At 55.1% G+C, this 15770-nt stretch overlaps 1 long non-coding RNA gene across 1 annotated transcript; it reads right to left on the bottom strand.

The window, feature by feature from the left end:
* Positions 1-7391, bottom strand: LOC125615867. The gene is made up of 3 exons (XR_007346464.1): positions 7277-7391; positions 3483-3678; positions 1-2969 (listed from the first exon to the last, which is right to left on the bottom strand). It is a non-coding gene; the product is annotated as an uncharacterized LOC125615867 (long non-coding RNA).
* Between the last annotated feature and the right edge of the window lie 8379 nt (positions 7392-15770).

Raw genomic sequence — 15770 nt, forward strand, 5'->3', positions numbered from 1 at the left:
GAGAGACTCACAAGCAAAATGTTCAGATAACACACCGACGACACTTTGAGAATGGAACCATTGTGTATTTGGCCTGAAAATGGCTCAGAGTCCTATCTTTAAAAGGAGGGAATCCAGGTACATAGAGACCAATCTTATAGTACCAAGGAAGACACATAAACACATGGCTCCCCTGGGAACAGCACCCCAGAGGCCCAGTTCCCAGATACACAGTTCGGAACCACATGTTTCTTGCGAAATCTAGACATGGATGGAGCGCAAAGTCTGTGTGGTAGTCTGCTTTCTGTTACTGTAACAAACCCTGAGATGATCACCTTATAAAGAGAAAAGGTTTATTCAGGCTCACTGTTTTAGAGGTTTCCAGCTAGGGCTGGTGGCCCCATTGGTTTGGGCCTGTGGCAAGGCAGCACATAGTGGGGGGGAGCCTACGGAAGAGCAAAATGGCTCACCTCATGACCCGGAAGTGATTAAAGGGGAAGGTTTATCACTAGGTTCCCACTATCCTCGTCCAGGGCGTGACCTCTACTAAAGACCTGCCTCTAGACTCCCAATAGCGCCACACTGAGAACCAAGTCTTTAACACATAGGCCTTTGGGTGACCTTCCCCGTCCATGCTACAGCAGCCTGTTGATGGAGAGCCTTTGGCACAACCCAGAGATGGCCGCAGGCTAGGCGAGCGCTGTGCCTCTGAGCCACAACCCCAGCCCTAGATGCAGTTTTAAGCTCATCAGCACAAAACTAACAGCCTGACCGATACACATCATGAGAAGGAGGAGGCATTCTATAATTCACCGAGGACATCATCGACCCATGAGCCCTCAGGCAAGTGTGGGTAGCAGGTGTCCCCTGATGGGGTTGGGAGCCCCCCTAGGCTGGCAGAAGCTTGGTTCTCCGAGGGCAGGGCTGGCCTTTGTTCAGGGAGAACCTGACAAGGACCTGTGGGATGAGGGAAAGGCTCTGGGGATTTCAACCCTTGGCAAAGCCAATGGCAGACGTGGAACAATGCCCAGAAGGGCCGACGCAGGGTTTCAAGCTCCAATATGGTGCTAGGACTCCAAAACGCACGAGAGATTGCCAAGGGCTGGGAGAGAATTGAAAGAAATCTATCAGCTGGTAGTTCTTTAATTCTTGGTCCAAAGTACGTATCTCTTGCTATCTGCAGCCGCTGGAGAGTAGTTCGTTGTTGACCGTAAAGGAGGCCCATGGGAGTGGGGAAGCATGTCGAGTTTCCTTGGTGTGGGGGGTCAGAGTAAAGCCAGTGACCGGACCTCCGCTATGCACCCAGGGGACCACCGTCCACGTTTCAAGTACAGTCATTCCTCGGTATTCAGGGGTAACCGGATCTATGAGGTGTCCATAGACACAGTCTTTATGTGAAACGATGTCGTCTCTGCTCAGACCCTCCAGACATCTTCCCAGATCCTTCAAATCATCTCTAAATCACTCATAATGCCGAATGGCGCTAAATGGGATGGAAGCAGTTGTTAGGGTGCGTTCTGATGAGGAATGACCCTGTACACGTTCCGTACAGACATTTCTTCTTTCCGCTGGGTTCAGTCCACACCTGGGGGAACCTGTGGATGCAGCACCTGCAGGTAGGGAGAGCTGACCGGAGCCACGGAGCCACTGGGTGAAAGGCCATCTGCGAGCACTTGTCATGCAGACCAAAGTCGACAAAGGAATGGCGACTGACCCAGTTGGAGACTTGGCCCAGTTCATACGTGGAGTAGCTGGTGTCCTCATCAAAGCCACCTGGGCAACCAAGCACAATGGAGCCCTAGGATTCCTCTGAGCACGTGTGGTCAGCACCTCCAGTGGGTGGCAGATGAGGATCCTGCCCAAAACTGCCCACAAAGACTAGGTCAGGACCCCTCTAATTCAGATACATCTGTTGGCCTAACTGCTACTGTTGAGGCTCCTCTGGGAGTTTGCAGAGGAAAAAGCAAAACTGAGACTCTCTGGCCACCCACAGACACTCTCTCAGGGTGACACTCATCAGCCGAACTTTATCTCACCCCAGACGGCAGGTAGACCAAATGGCCAGGCAAGCCCTGTCCTACAGTGGGGTCATGTGCAAGCTGGCCTGTCCAAGGTGAATTGGGATGTCCCTCCCCAGACATCCAGGGCCAGCTCCATTTCTCCTTCTCCTGCCTAGGTCTCTAAGTGGCTCCTGTTGTGCATCTCCCTGCAGGGCTGCAGTGGTGGGTTGTTTTCTGAGAAGATTATTTGTGGTCAACAGGTACCATCTGGTAATTGATCTCAGCAATCTCTCCCAGACTCCTCCCTCCCAGGGAAAGAACAAAGGGGAAAAAAATTTCAGTCTGAGAATGGAAAAGGGGAGATCTTGCCTCGAAGCTCATTTGAATTCACCTACTTTGTTCTATTTAGAGCACGCCAAGTGACTAATGTAAACGGCACAGCTCTAATGGGAAGCTAAGGTGGGGCAGGAGGGTTTCTCAATGGATAATTGTGGGATTTGGGTTTTTCAGCTTTGAAAGAACACAAAGTGGCTGGAAAGTTGTTGCTATTTTGGGTAAGTAGTTTCATGTTTTTGGACTTGATTGTGGAGCACTCTTCAAACTCGGCAGGATTATAATGCCCAAGATTTGCCCAAGAACATTCTGGTCTTTGTCTTCCCATTTTTAAAGGATTTGATCACAGGATGTCCCCCCCCCCCCCGAGTTTGCAAACCCATTGTTAATAGTTCTTGCTCAGATTTGGGTTCTGTCTCTGCAAAAAAATTTCCCCGTAGATACAGATAAGTTTATTTTATTGTTTTGACCTTGGTGCATCTTCAGTTACCATCCCACTATGCTTCCCCCACTGGAAGTGTTAGAAAAGATGAACTCAGAAGCATTTGGCAATGTCCACTCGTTTTGACCAGCACAATGTAGGATCCAAGAGGTTGCATACAATGGCATTTAATTGTGTCTTAGAGATTAAAAAAAAAAATCCTTAGGTAGTCACAGCTGAAAGAGAAGAGGCAGAAAAACAAGAGAAATAGACTGATCAGACCGCTAAAAAGGATTTGGAACTTATCTGGGTCTGTGCTGAGTGAAGGAAGGGGTGACTTTCTGCAGTGACCTTGGCCATGAGCATTGACCAAGCACGGGTAGGAAGGAAGAGAGGCCAGGGGTCCTGTTTCCACTTCCAAAACCACTTTTTTCTTCTCTTTCTCACAAGTAGCATTTAGCAAGTTTCCTTCCCAAGCTCAGACAAATGCCTTCTCCTAGATTCCAGCCACCCCTTCCACGGTGTCCAGAACCTTGCAAGGAGCCAGGCACCTGCAAACTCTGGGACCTGGTTCACCCCGAGGCCTCTTTCGCTTGGCCTCCCTCCCAGCCACCACCAGCCTTTGCAACCACATGTCATCAACTGTGAGTTAACCTAGGAAGAAGGGCTGAAGGCCCCAGGAGCCCAGAAATGATTTCTAGCTCTCCTAAAGTTGTGACGTCCTGCACAAGCCACCAACAGTCCCATACCTCGTCCCTCATCTGTCAAGGGGTGCTCCAAGGAGGCCATTTGGTGGCACACATTGCACAAACATTGAGCATCCATTCCCGGGGCTGAGAAGAGGTCAGGGATTGTCACTCGTGCGGTTTCATATCAGGATCTCGGTCATCCGTGACACCACTGGCTGTCATCTTGATGAATTCAGCGTGTTGGGGGCCTAGGAACCTTAAACAGAAAAAAAGAGGTGATTGAGAAAACAGGGCAGGCAGCACTGCAGACAGCATGAGTCAAATGCCCAGGGACTTCAGGAAAAGGCCGGGAATGCACGCCTGCTGACGTTGGCCCGTGGAGCATTCATCCCCCACCCCCTAAACAAAACCAGGCTCAGTATTCCTCCCAGGACAGCCTCGGAGATCAGCAACCATGGGTGGGGCAGCCGACCCTCACCCAGGATCTCCACGCCCTGGGAGCCAGGAACTAGTGGTCACTCCCCCGGTTTTGCATGTGGGAGAATCAAATCTCGGGATGTAGGCAGCAGCATGCCCAGGTCCCAGCTGACGCCAGGAACTAACGTACTCACCTCCAGAGGGATGTACGCACTTCTCAGCTGTGTGTCACTACAATGTGTCGCCACCTGACACAGGCTACTAATAAAGGAATGTCCGTTGAGCTCACAGTTTAGGAGATTCCAAGTCCAAGATCAGGTGGCCCCCTTTGGGCTGGCCACAGGTAAGTGTGGCCAGTGGTGGGACATCATGGCAGGAGCTGATGGTCACATTTAAAACCGGAGCAGAGAGAGAGAGAAACCAGAAGACCCCCAACTCTTAAAGTCTGCAGCACCTCCCAACATCACAACCCCAGAAGCCAAGACTTTCCAGGTGGACTTTAGGGGACACTCAGTATCCAGATGACACCAGAGTGACTCTGAAAGTCCTACTCTTCCCACCCCCAGGGGATGCCTCCAACACCAGGGCTGGCTCTTCTCAGTTCACAGTCTAGAGGCCCAGGGCATATGGGCTCAGGGGGCCAGAGATGTAAGCACACACTTTGGAGTCCCATCTCTTCTTGTGCAGTCTGGGAAATGGATGTAATCCAGCTCCAATGAAGTCACCAGAGTGGGTGTGGACTCAGCGACAGGTGGAGAAAAAGAAAAGGACTCATGAGGCAAATGGTCATGCAGAGAGGCAGAGAGTAGAGGATGGCCTCCACCCCTGTGCCATCGAGTCTGCTTCTGTGCATCTGGAACCAAGGTGCCTTGGAGTCTCCGCTTCTTCTGCAAGGTGAGGACAATGACGCACGCAGCCCAGGCATCTCGAGGGTGGGCCCCAGTGACGCAGGAGATCCAGACACTTGGAGAGAGGGCACCGGGCAGTTAGGTTGGCCTCCATCCAGTGACCTCTGAGCAGAGGAAGAGAAGATCTGAGAAGGCGGCCGTGGCAGTGACAAACACCAGGATCCAGGAGGACAGGAGGACGAGTCATATCCCAGGTCTAGTTTGCTAGGAAGGCCATAGCAAAGCACCTCACCCGGGCAGCCAAACAACAGCATGGGTTGCCTCCCGGTTCTGGAGGCCTGAGGTCAGAAGGAAAGACGTCAGCAGGAGTCCAAGCCCTCTGGGACACTAAGCAGGACACTTGCTGCCTCTTCCTGGCCCCTGACGGTGATGCTGACCCTTGGCATCCCTGTGTCCGAGAGGCATCCCTCCCGTCTCTGTCTGCTCATGGCCCCTCCCCCGCATGTCTTTCTCTTTTCTCCTAAGGACAAAGGTCACTGGATCCATGTGCACCCTAATGACCTCCTCTGAACTTGATGGCATCTGCTGGGCCCCTGTTTTGAAATAAGGTCGCACTCACAGGTACTGGGGGATGGATGAGGACATCAGCATGTCTTTTGAAGATTGCCCAACTCGGCCCATCACGGCCAGGAGCGCACCGGTGTGGACCGGCCGAGGAGCTGTCTGGCTTCCAGGGCTCTCGACTGGCACTCAGTCCAAGACAGACCGCCCGCCCGATGACGTCAGGGGAAGAAGAAATGAGCGCCACACCAAAGGGCTCTCAACTCGGCCCAGTGATTGCACCTCCACGCTCAAGAGAGGCCCTTCCAAAGCGTCCTCACCCTGATGTCAGGCGGAGGGCCCCTGGACACCGGTTCAAGGCCTCCCCCAGGGGGTCTGGCAGGTCAGATGAACCCCGAGAGTCAGGCAGACCCTCTCATGGTACCTCGACTTCTAAGTCAGGTGCTGTCTCAGTGGTCAGAGAGACGAGGCCTGGCCAAGCCTGCCTTCCTGTGTCGTCAGGAAGAGGCCCTCCACGGTGGCACTGACCGAGGACAGCGACTGCCTTCTTTGGGTTCCTCCAGAAGCGGACGCAGAGGTGAGGACTCAAATGCCCGTGGTTGGTACGGCTCACCTTGACCCATGGTGCCCCCAAGCCCACCAGAGCCTGGGCCTGCCTGGACCCTTCTGCACCCAAACCCCAATGCAGCTTGGTGATCTTCTACCAAGCCACAGGCTCAGCCATGCCCCTAACAGAGCCCCCTTATGGAATGAAGGACTGAAACCCCCACTCCTGGGATCCCTCCCTGCAGGGCCGTCCACGAAGAACCTCTCCAGTGACAGCCTCAACTGAAGCATGCTGGCCTGTCCCCGCCCGTTCAGGCTGGCCTCTCTCAGGATACATCTGCGGGGCCATCAGCCCCGTCTCCCACCTCCCTGTGGCCCCCTGACCCCTGGCCCACCCTTCCCCATGTGTTCATCCCAAGAGCACCCCCAGAGTCTCCACTTCCAGGTGGGTTTCCCTGGGAATCAGCCCCTCCAAAAAACCCTGCCATGTCTTGCCCCCAAGCCGGAGACCTTCGTGGGCCTCTTACTTCTCACGGCCTCTGATAAGAGGGAGCCGGGGCCCCCTGCACCCACCCCGTCTTCCCTGAGATGGACATTTCCACAAAACGTTAAACAAATGTCTCCTGGGATCCACTGTCTATGGTCCCCTCAGTGTCTGTGACGTCCCGTTGGCTAGTCCTTAAAGGGCTTCTAGCAGACGACATTCCACTTTCTTGTCAAACAAAAAGATTTCTTTCTACGAGCTGCTAAAAAGCACAGACAGCTCTGGCTGTCAACCACTGAAGCCAGGAGGGGAGAGGAGTGTACCCAGGAGCCCCCGAGACAGCCTTGAGACCCTGTGTCTGCGTGGCCTCCAAGCCCAGGCCCGTAAAGACCCTGTAAGCAGAATGTCAGCGCTATCTGCTGTCCCCGCCCCCCGAGATCACATTCCAGACAACAGGAGCCCCCAGTGTCCAAGGGCTTGATGGCCCGTGGGGCCCCATGCGAGACCCCCTGGACAGCAGACCTGTGGGGGAATCCCCTACATATAAGGTGCCGCCCTTCTTCCCACCAAATGACGGAGACATCTTAAGAGGGCCCCAGTCACAGGCTGCTCAGCCTGAAGCCTCCATAGCTGGGAGATTCCGGTGCATGGACCTCGCCCCAGCCCCCTGAGGAGGGCAGCCACCCAGCGCCAGGGCCAGCACTATATCGTTACGGCGCACAGGGCAGCCAGGTCAGGGCCTGCAGCAGCCCCCAGGAAAGAGCCCTCGCCCCTTCCTCGGTTCAAGCTCAACTGCACCGGACCCCTAAAAACCTTGGCTGTGAGTTTGCAGGTCTGGTATTCCTCCTGTTTTTAAAGGGAACAAGAAGGATCTGGCAGAAGGAGGCCAGCCGTGCCAGAAAAGCTCCCTACCCCCACCCACCGCTGCAGTGACGCGATTCCTATTCGTCCAGTTTGGGGTGAATGTTCCCGAAGTTTACAAAGATGCTGACATTTACAGATTTCAGAGGAGAGACACCGACAGAGGAGCGATCCACATGGCCCCGGGCAGGGCATGGATCCCCCCCACCCCTCCGTGGCCCAGCAGCTCATAAAAGCCCAAAAAGAGACCGGAAGTCCATCCCTCCCCCCTGGCTCAGCACCGTGGCTCATTTCCCAGAGCCAGCAAACACCAGGAATCGTGCGGAAGGCTGTTCTCTGAACGTGGCCTGGGCCGCTGGCTGAACCTCCTTCCCTCCTGGCAGGTAGCTGGACGGTCGACCCTTCGGGTTCACTGAGGAGAGTGGCGGGGTCCTGGTGGACAACGACATTGCTGTGATCTGGTGTGCTGGGTGAGGACCCTGCCCCAGGACACTCAGGAGCCGCATTGTCCAACCATCCAGAGTGTGGAGTGTGAGGACCTTCACCCAATGGGTGGATTGATCCCCGGGCGGCTGGGATTAGCTGGGTGGTAACTGAAGCGGGGTAGTGGCTTTGGGGTATATAGTTTGCAGCTGGGAGCGGTGTCTTTCTCTGCTTCCTGACCATCGTGAGAGCTGCTCCTCTCCATCATGAGGTCCTGCCTCCCCTTGAGCCCCAAGGAATGGAGCCAGCCCTCTCTGGACTAGCATCTCTGAAACGTGAACCCCTTAAATAAACTCTCCCTCCCCTAAAATTGTTCTGGACCGTCTTTTAGTCGCCCCAGTGAAAAAGCTGACTACAGCACTCAGGGAGTCCCCCGCTCTCCACCAGAGCTGGTCTCCAAGAGGGTGGACACTCCATGGCTCCACGTGGCTCAGTCGGAAAGCGGGGAGGAGCCGTCACACGCCGCGTGTCCTGCTTTGCCAAACAAGAGGGAACACCTTTTTCTCGTGTCCTGGTTCTGAGGGTGTTGTTTTTTAAAAACAAATCAAGACTCAAAAGGTTGAAGCTGCACCTTCGCCCTCCTCCCCTGAGCACGGGGCTCTTCCAAATGGGCCGCGGGTTGTTTTGGAAGACTCGAGACGTCCATCCGTGTCTCTGTAGAAGTAAACCATCTTTCTGTAGTAGGTGGTGGGTAGTTGTTCTGGAACTGGGAGCAAAGAGGGTATAGGATGGACATGGAGCCTGGACACTCAGCACTTGGAGAAAGAGGTGGCCCCAGGCAGTAGCCACAGGGGCTGGGCCTTCCACCGTCCGGTTTTTTAAAATTGTTGACCCTTTGCATTTCAGAAGCAGTGCCTGCTGCCGTTAGGACTGACCTGCTCCCTGTGCCTGAGGGAGCACCCAGAGTCCCCTGCGTGGCCCGGGGTCCTCCCTGTTCTGCCTCACACCCTGCCTTCGTCCACCTGCACACGGGCCTGGTCCACCCAGGAGCAAGGCACCGTGGACAGTTAGACTCTTATTGCTCTGACAGAACTCAGGGTTTCCTGGGCATATGCCTCAGGTCAGTCAGTATTCAGGCCCATGACAAACGTTACTCAATCTCTTGGCCTGGATGTCCACCTCCTCTCCTGCCCAGGGGAATTCTACTGCTTTGTTTTTACCATCGAGCTTCAGGGAACAGCCTGTGCTTACTTTCTTGACCACAGCTTCATTCATTTCTGAAGGATAAATCCCTTTAAAATGGGACAGCTGAGTCAGGGTAGCCGATTTGCTATGGTCCCCAACCCCAGCATCCATGTAGGAAGGAGCCCTTTTCTATAACCTGCTGCCCTTGAGACTATCAGTTTGTAGACATTTTGCTCATCTGAGAGGCAGAATAATGCCTCATCTTAACATGACCATTTTTACTGGTAAAATTGAACTGCTTTTTATGTAATCTCGGCCTCTTCCATTTTCATCATCTTTGCCCACATTTGTTTTTGTATCTGTTTTATTTGCCAAGCTCTTTGTATATGGTGGACCCTAAGCTTTTATCTTTCACAGGGATTGCAAAACTTTCCCCCAGTTTTTCCTTAATCGCTCATTTCTTACCAGAACAAAATATTTAATTTTTAAGCAGCAAATCTGTCATTTGCAGAGGTCAGATCTGGGAGCCTTCAAGATATTCCTTTCTTCTTTTTGATGCTGGTCAAAAGGCATCTCTTACCCCAAATCACACAAACATGAGCTAAAATCGTGCCTGCCCCTCGTCAGCAGTGTAGTTTTGTTTGTTTGTGGTTTCAGGGTTGCAACCTTGGGCCTCCTGCACGGGGGCAGAGTTCTACCTCTGAGCCGCCTGCCCAGCCCCAGAACCCTGTCTTCAAAGGCAGATCCCAGTGCCCGCTGACCCTCTGCCAGCCTCTGCCCCTAGGCAAGGTGAAGGCCACCGGGGTGCCCTGGCTGAGGACTGGCATTTCCCTTTTCCTGGTACTAATGACCCACAGGGGGCTGGATTTCCTGACCATTCTGCTCCAAGTGTCAAGGGAAAGCAGGACAACTCCCCTGTGGGGATCCCGAGGTTCAGAGTCGACCTGGGGAGCCTGAGCTGTGTCCTTCCTCTCGGGCACATCAAGGCTGCCTTGACTCCTCCATCGACACGGCATGGCGCCCGGGTCTTGGGCCCACTGTGACAGAAGTCCTGCAGCTCCCACCCCTCGCAGAGGTTTGGGTGGCTGAGGTCACACCCTGCCGTGGTGGGCGTCCACACCCTCTCTGAAGCAGACTATTTTCTGATTTTCAAGAGAAATGGGAACTGAGAAATGGCCTTGGCCAAGCCTGGCTTATCCTCACTGGGGACAGCCCAGCCCAGCGAGGCCCAAGGGAATCACCTCTGCACACAAGAGCAGAGATGGCCAGGCAGGTGGCACCCAAGCCAGGGTGTTCCACAGGGGAAGGGGTAGCCAGGGCCTGCCTCCCAGGACCTCCACATGACATGGCTCCTGGGCGGTGGCACTCTGACTCAGGGCCTCACTGGGAAACACCTGAGGCCATGTCCCTTCTTCTGAAGGCAATGGGCAGAGCAGGACGTTCAGCCAACATGTGCTGAGGGCCAACTGGGGCAGAGGGCACCCATCTGGGAACAGTGGGGACTGGAGCTTGGTCCTGCCCCGGAAGGAGCCATGTGGAGCCATAGGGGGACACGGCAGAGCAGGGTCACCAGAGCAGCAGGGATTTCCAGGGCTGGTCCAGTGTCTGGCCAGAACCAAGAGCCCTGCATGAGGCCAGGCCTGGACATGGCCCCGGAGACTGCCCCAGAGCTGGGTCCCAGTGACAGAGAGATGGCACCAGCATTCACTGCACAGACCTGAGCACGGAGGTCTCCTTGTGGCCACTGACCACCTTTGGCCACCCACAGGGCCCAGTGCAGGACGTGAATATCTGTTCAAATATTAACAACTGCAAGATGGTGACAGGTAAGCAGCCGGCCAGGTCAGGGCCTGGGTGACCAGCTGCGTGCAGGAAGCCACCCAGGACACACACAGTGCTGTCCGCTCCCCGAGAAACTCCATCGGGGCGCCTGTGGCCTTGCTCATCAGGCTGATGCAGCGGGGGCCCAGCCCCCCCCTTTCCAGGACCCTGGAAGCAGCAGACCGGTCCCACCATGCCCCGGCTCACGTGGCCTTGGGCCTTCCTGAGTCTTTCATGGACTAGGAAGGATCCATCGGGAACACCCAAGGGTGCATGAGAGGAGTCGGAGGCGCTCAGTGGAAGGCCGGAGCCCATCTTCCCAGGGGCCACACCTACCTTCCGCCTCCCCCATCAGACAGGACCCTTCGACCTCTGCTCCTCCTGGGCTGGGTGGAGAGGCAGGGAGCGGAAGGGCACCTAGTGGGGGATGGTGAGCTGGGCCAGGCGGTGGCCGGTNCATCTCCTCCAGCCCCCCACCCCCGAGGATCCACCCGTCTTTGACTTCGGTGTCCCCACCCCTTGGATTCTTCACTCTAGAAAATCGTTTGTCACCCTCGCGTGCAACTCCACAACAGACACTAGGCTTATAGGATGTCAGCGGGCAGGGGGCTGGCGTCCCTGTCCCCAGGGCGCCGGGCAGTTCTCCATCACGACGTCGCTGGGCTGCAGGCTCATCAAAGCTAGCGAGGGTTGGAGCCAAACGTATGTGGAAGGGTGCAGGCCAGCAGAGAGCCTGGGACTCCTCGGGGTCAGTGGCAACCCAGTGACCCACTGGAGAGGGTCAGACACAAGAGTTCACAGTTTGCTTTTAACTAAAGCAGCACCCGATCTTGACCACTCGGGTAAAGGTCGGCTTCCTCCCGTGGTGCTCTGGGCCCTGATTTCAACACCAGTGGGAAATGCCTGGGGAAGGGAGAGAGGCACACGGAATCCCCGGCGCTCAGGGCTCCGAGTGCCACATGAGGCCCGGGGAACCCAGAGTGGTGGTCTCCACCTTGCCAACTTGACTTCCTCCGCCTCGGGTGCCTGTTATGGCTTAGATGTGAGGTGTCCCCCAAAAGCTCACGTGTGAGACAATGCAGGAGGGCTTAGAGGAGAAACGGTCGTAAGGATCTTGACCCAGTCGGAGAATTAGTCCCCTGCTAGCAATTAACTGAGTGGTAACTGAAGGGGTGGGTGGGGCTGGAGGGGTGGGAACTGGGCTGTGGCCACGGGGTATATTTTGTATCTGGAGAGTGGAGTCTCTCCCTGCTCCTTGGTCACCATGTGAGCTGCTTCCGTCTGCCACACTCGTCCACCATGACGTCCTGCCTCACTCGTCCACCATGACGTCCTGCCACACTCGTCCACCATGACGTCCTGCCACACTTTGAGGCCCAAGGAATGGAGCCTGCTGTCTGTGATTGAGACCCCTGAAACCATGAGCCCTCAGATAAACTCTTCCTCCTCTACAGTTGTTCTGGTTGGGTCATTTGGTCCCAGCAGTGAGAAAGCTGACTCAAACAGTACCCAGGGACCCTCGTATACCTGAATGGCCACCGGTGGCCGCTCGGTTGTCCACCTGAAGTTCACCTCTGCACCCCAAATCTAGCAGAACATGGCCTTCACGTCCAACCCTGGGAGACCAAGAGCCTCCGCCCTGTCTTGGAACATTCCCAAGCCTCCCCTCCATCCCTGGAGCACAGCTGTGCTCGGTTCCCTGAGGGCCCCACACTGCCCAGCCCAGTCCCCCAGCTATAGCAAGAGCTCCCACATACCTGCAGGGTGACAGTGAGCACCCCAAACGTGTAAATGGGAGCCAAGCAGGAATCAAGGGAGGAGGGTATTCTGTTCATTCCAGAACGTCCCCTGGAGGCCACCCATGCTCCCGGGCACTTCAGAAAGCAAGCCTTCTGCAGACCATGAAGGGACCAAGTCCCAGCCTCCACCCCATCCCTCTTCCTTCCTGGGCCACTGACTCCTCCACCAGCTGCTCTAGGGGAGGTGATACTCAGATTCACCCTTTTCCACCTGAAAATATTCCATGATATCTGGAGAAAAAATAAAGAACAAGATTTCTGCTTTGTCCATCTGAGTGTTTTCATTGGTCTCTTATAACCATTGGGGAAGTACCTCATCGGTTGAGCCCTGGACTTGCCTCCAAAGAGTATGTCAGGTTGAAAGGGGTACAGCCTCTGCCCACCAAGGTTCACAGTCCCAGATGACAAAATGCCAGCCGGGCACAGGGGTGCGTGCCTGTAATCCCAGCAGCTCAGGAGGCTGAGGCAGGAGGATAGAGAGTTCAAAGCCAGCCTCAGCAAAAGTGAAGCGCTAAGCAACTCAGGGAGACCCTGTCTCTAAATAAAATACCAAATAGGGCTGGGGATGTGGCTCAGTGGTCAAGTGCCCTTGAGTTCAATCCCTGGTTACCTCTAACTCCCCCCTACCCCACCACCACCAAAAAAAGAAATGCCCATAGGCCACCAGGAAGCAGAACACACCAGGTGGATCGGGATCTCTCCAATGGACCATCTGAAAGTCAAGGCAAATTGCAGATGAGCTGCTGGAGAGTTTGAGGTAGGTTAGGGCCAGGTGGGCTCTGAGGTCCTCTCCAAATTCCAGATGCATGGTTCTCAGAAGCCACATGGAGCACTGACCTCTGCCCTGAATGTGCAGGCTACAGCAAACCCAGAGCGAGGCCTCACTGCATTCAGTGCCTTTTCACCAAAGTGCTGAGCTCCGCCCCTCGAAGGCAGGCCCAAAGGATGGCTCTTTGAGCACTCTCTGAGCTGGCCTGGTGCCGGGCTCCCAAATAAGTCAAACAAGCTCCTATAAATAATGTCCCCAGCAGCACTGCACCAGGAAACTCGGGCCAAGCAGCAGGCTCACGGCCAACTTGCTGGGAGGTCGGCCTTGTTTTATTTTTTTTGGAGGCTGGGTAAACTGGTGGGCCCTTACAACGGCCCTGGGCACGAGCAGCAGACTTCATTCTAAAGCAATAACAAGTATTCACGGCATAGTTGACCCGGGGGGAATCATCCCCTCTAAGGACCAAAGGGCCCTTCATGCTCCAGGCCACCAGTCAATTGGCCATAAGGAAACAAGGGCCTTCCCACCTGACAGGTGAGCGGCAGTTAGCTACCTTCCTCTGTGGTGGAGGACAGTCCAGCCCATTCCCCATCTGGGTTCTTGTGCCTTGAGCCCATGCATGCCTGGCTGAGCAGAGCAGGGTCACACTGGAGACAAATGGAGAGCCTCAGAGCCCAGGGCCCTCGCTTGGTTTTCCCGCGCTTTCTCCTCCTGGCCCTCCACGGGAAAGAACCTTGCTGTATCCCTGATCCTGCCAGAAAGATGCAAAGTGGAGACAGGTGTCTGTCCTATATGCCAAGCAAGAAGGCAGCCAGAGAGAGCCACAGCTGTGTCCATGGGGAACCAGGAGGATGGGGGTGAACTACAACCGGGCACAGAGATAAAAATAACAGTGGTACAGGAGGTCCTGCCAACAGAAGGCTTGCTCACAGCGTCGAGGCACCACTGGGCCCTGGGGCCAGGGCCAGGTCAGCCAGGACACAGATTGCTCACCTGGACAGCTGTGGGGAGCTGGCTCCCTTCTCCTTCCACCTCCAGTTATCTCTCTCCCTCTATCTGGCTCCTTGGTTCCTACAGACATCTGAGGGGTGCAATCGGGATACAGGACTCCCAGCCAAGTGTGCCACCAGCTTTGTGAGCAGTCCCTGCACCAGCTCTGGATGACCACCCAGCAAGGCCCTGGGAATTTTCCAAGACTGGAGTCTTGACCTTGAGCCTGTCGCCATGCTCCGGGAGCCTCAACGGTCTCTTCTTCCCAGGATGGGGTCATGGCGTGGAGTCCCAGTATCGGGACATGAAACGCTTAGCTCTGCTAGGGAAGAAGCATTTGTCTGCAAAGGGACTTGGGCGAGACCTGCGTTAATCTCCTTCTGCGCTGGTCGGAACATCCACACACCGGCCAGACCACAGGGTGGGGTGACAGGGTGCAGTGGCAAAGCCCAGGTCACCCACTGTGAGGTGATGCTGATCCCAGATGCTCTGGGCTGCTCCTCCCAGAGCCAGCATTCATCGTACTGGAGGACGGAGCAGATGTTTTATGTTTCAACAACAAGTGTGTGTGCGCGTGTGTGTATGTGTGTGTGTGCGCGTGTGTGTGTGTCTGTGTGGCATTCACTCTTAGCCCGAAAGGTGACTAGAGGATCCTTTTGCTTTTGCATGTTACAAAGTAGCACCTCAGCACATATCAAGACGACATTAATCCTGCAAAAACGCATGGCTCTGCTTTCAGCTGGCGTAAGGTGACGGTGGCTCTGTCGCCATGGCCTCGGGACCACGCTTCTCCTGTGGTTGCTTCGCTACCTCCTAAGTTCATTTGCCGGTGTCCCCAGCAGCCCCCTCTGCCCTTCTTCCTGTGATGCTGTTTGGTATTCAAAAATGCATACTCCCTGAGAGCAAGTGACAAGGTGCAGACCCAGGGTCAGAAGGGCTTCCTGGATCCTCACAGGCCCGCCCTGGGGACGCTGGTGTGGTCCCATGGGCACAAAGGGGCAGAATGGCTGCACCGTGGGAACTGCCAACCTCCGGGGACTGCAGGGAACACCCACATGAATCCCACGGGGGATGGGGAGGAGGGGTCATGGGGGCAGCTGCAGCTCTGGCTTCAACCACATGGTAGAGAAATGAACATCAATCCCGTCCCAAGTGAGGAGGGTCTGTTTTCTGTTGCCAATGACTGAAGACCACGGGTTGGGTAAATTTCAAAGAAAAGAGATTTGTTTGGGCTCCTATTTCTGAGGTGCAGGGCCACATCTGGGGAGGTCCTTCCTGCTGGCAGAGTTCCGAGGTGGGGCAGAACATCACACCATAAGAGCCAGGGAGCTGGCGGGCTCCTGTGTCTTTGCTCGTCTCTGTCCCCTTACAAACTCCCCCATCTTCCAACCTGGGGGCTCCATCCTGATGACCTTATTTAATCCTAATCACCCCCAAGTCGGATCAAGTTTGCATCTTCTTACTAACACCTCACAATGGGGATTCAAGTCTAGTGTGAGTTTCAGGGAGGAAAAATGGTATTCGAGCCACAGTAGGAGAGGAAACTCACTTCTGCTAAGCACCGGGTCTGGGGAGGTCCATGTGCTGGATGCTAACACTTCACCTCTGTCTTTTCCTTTTTTTTTTTTTTTTTTTTTTTTTTTT

The sequence above is a fragment of the Marmota marmota genome, unplaced genomic scaffold (assembly GCF_001458135.2).
Source record: "Marmota marmota marmota unplaced genomic scaffold, marMar, whole genome shotgun sequence".
NCBI lineage: Eukaryota > Metazoa > Chordata > Mammalia > Rodentia > Sciuridae > Marmota > Marmota marmota.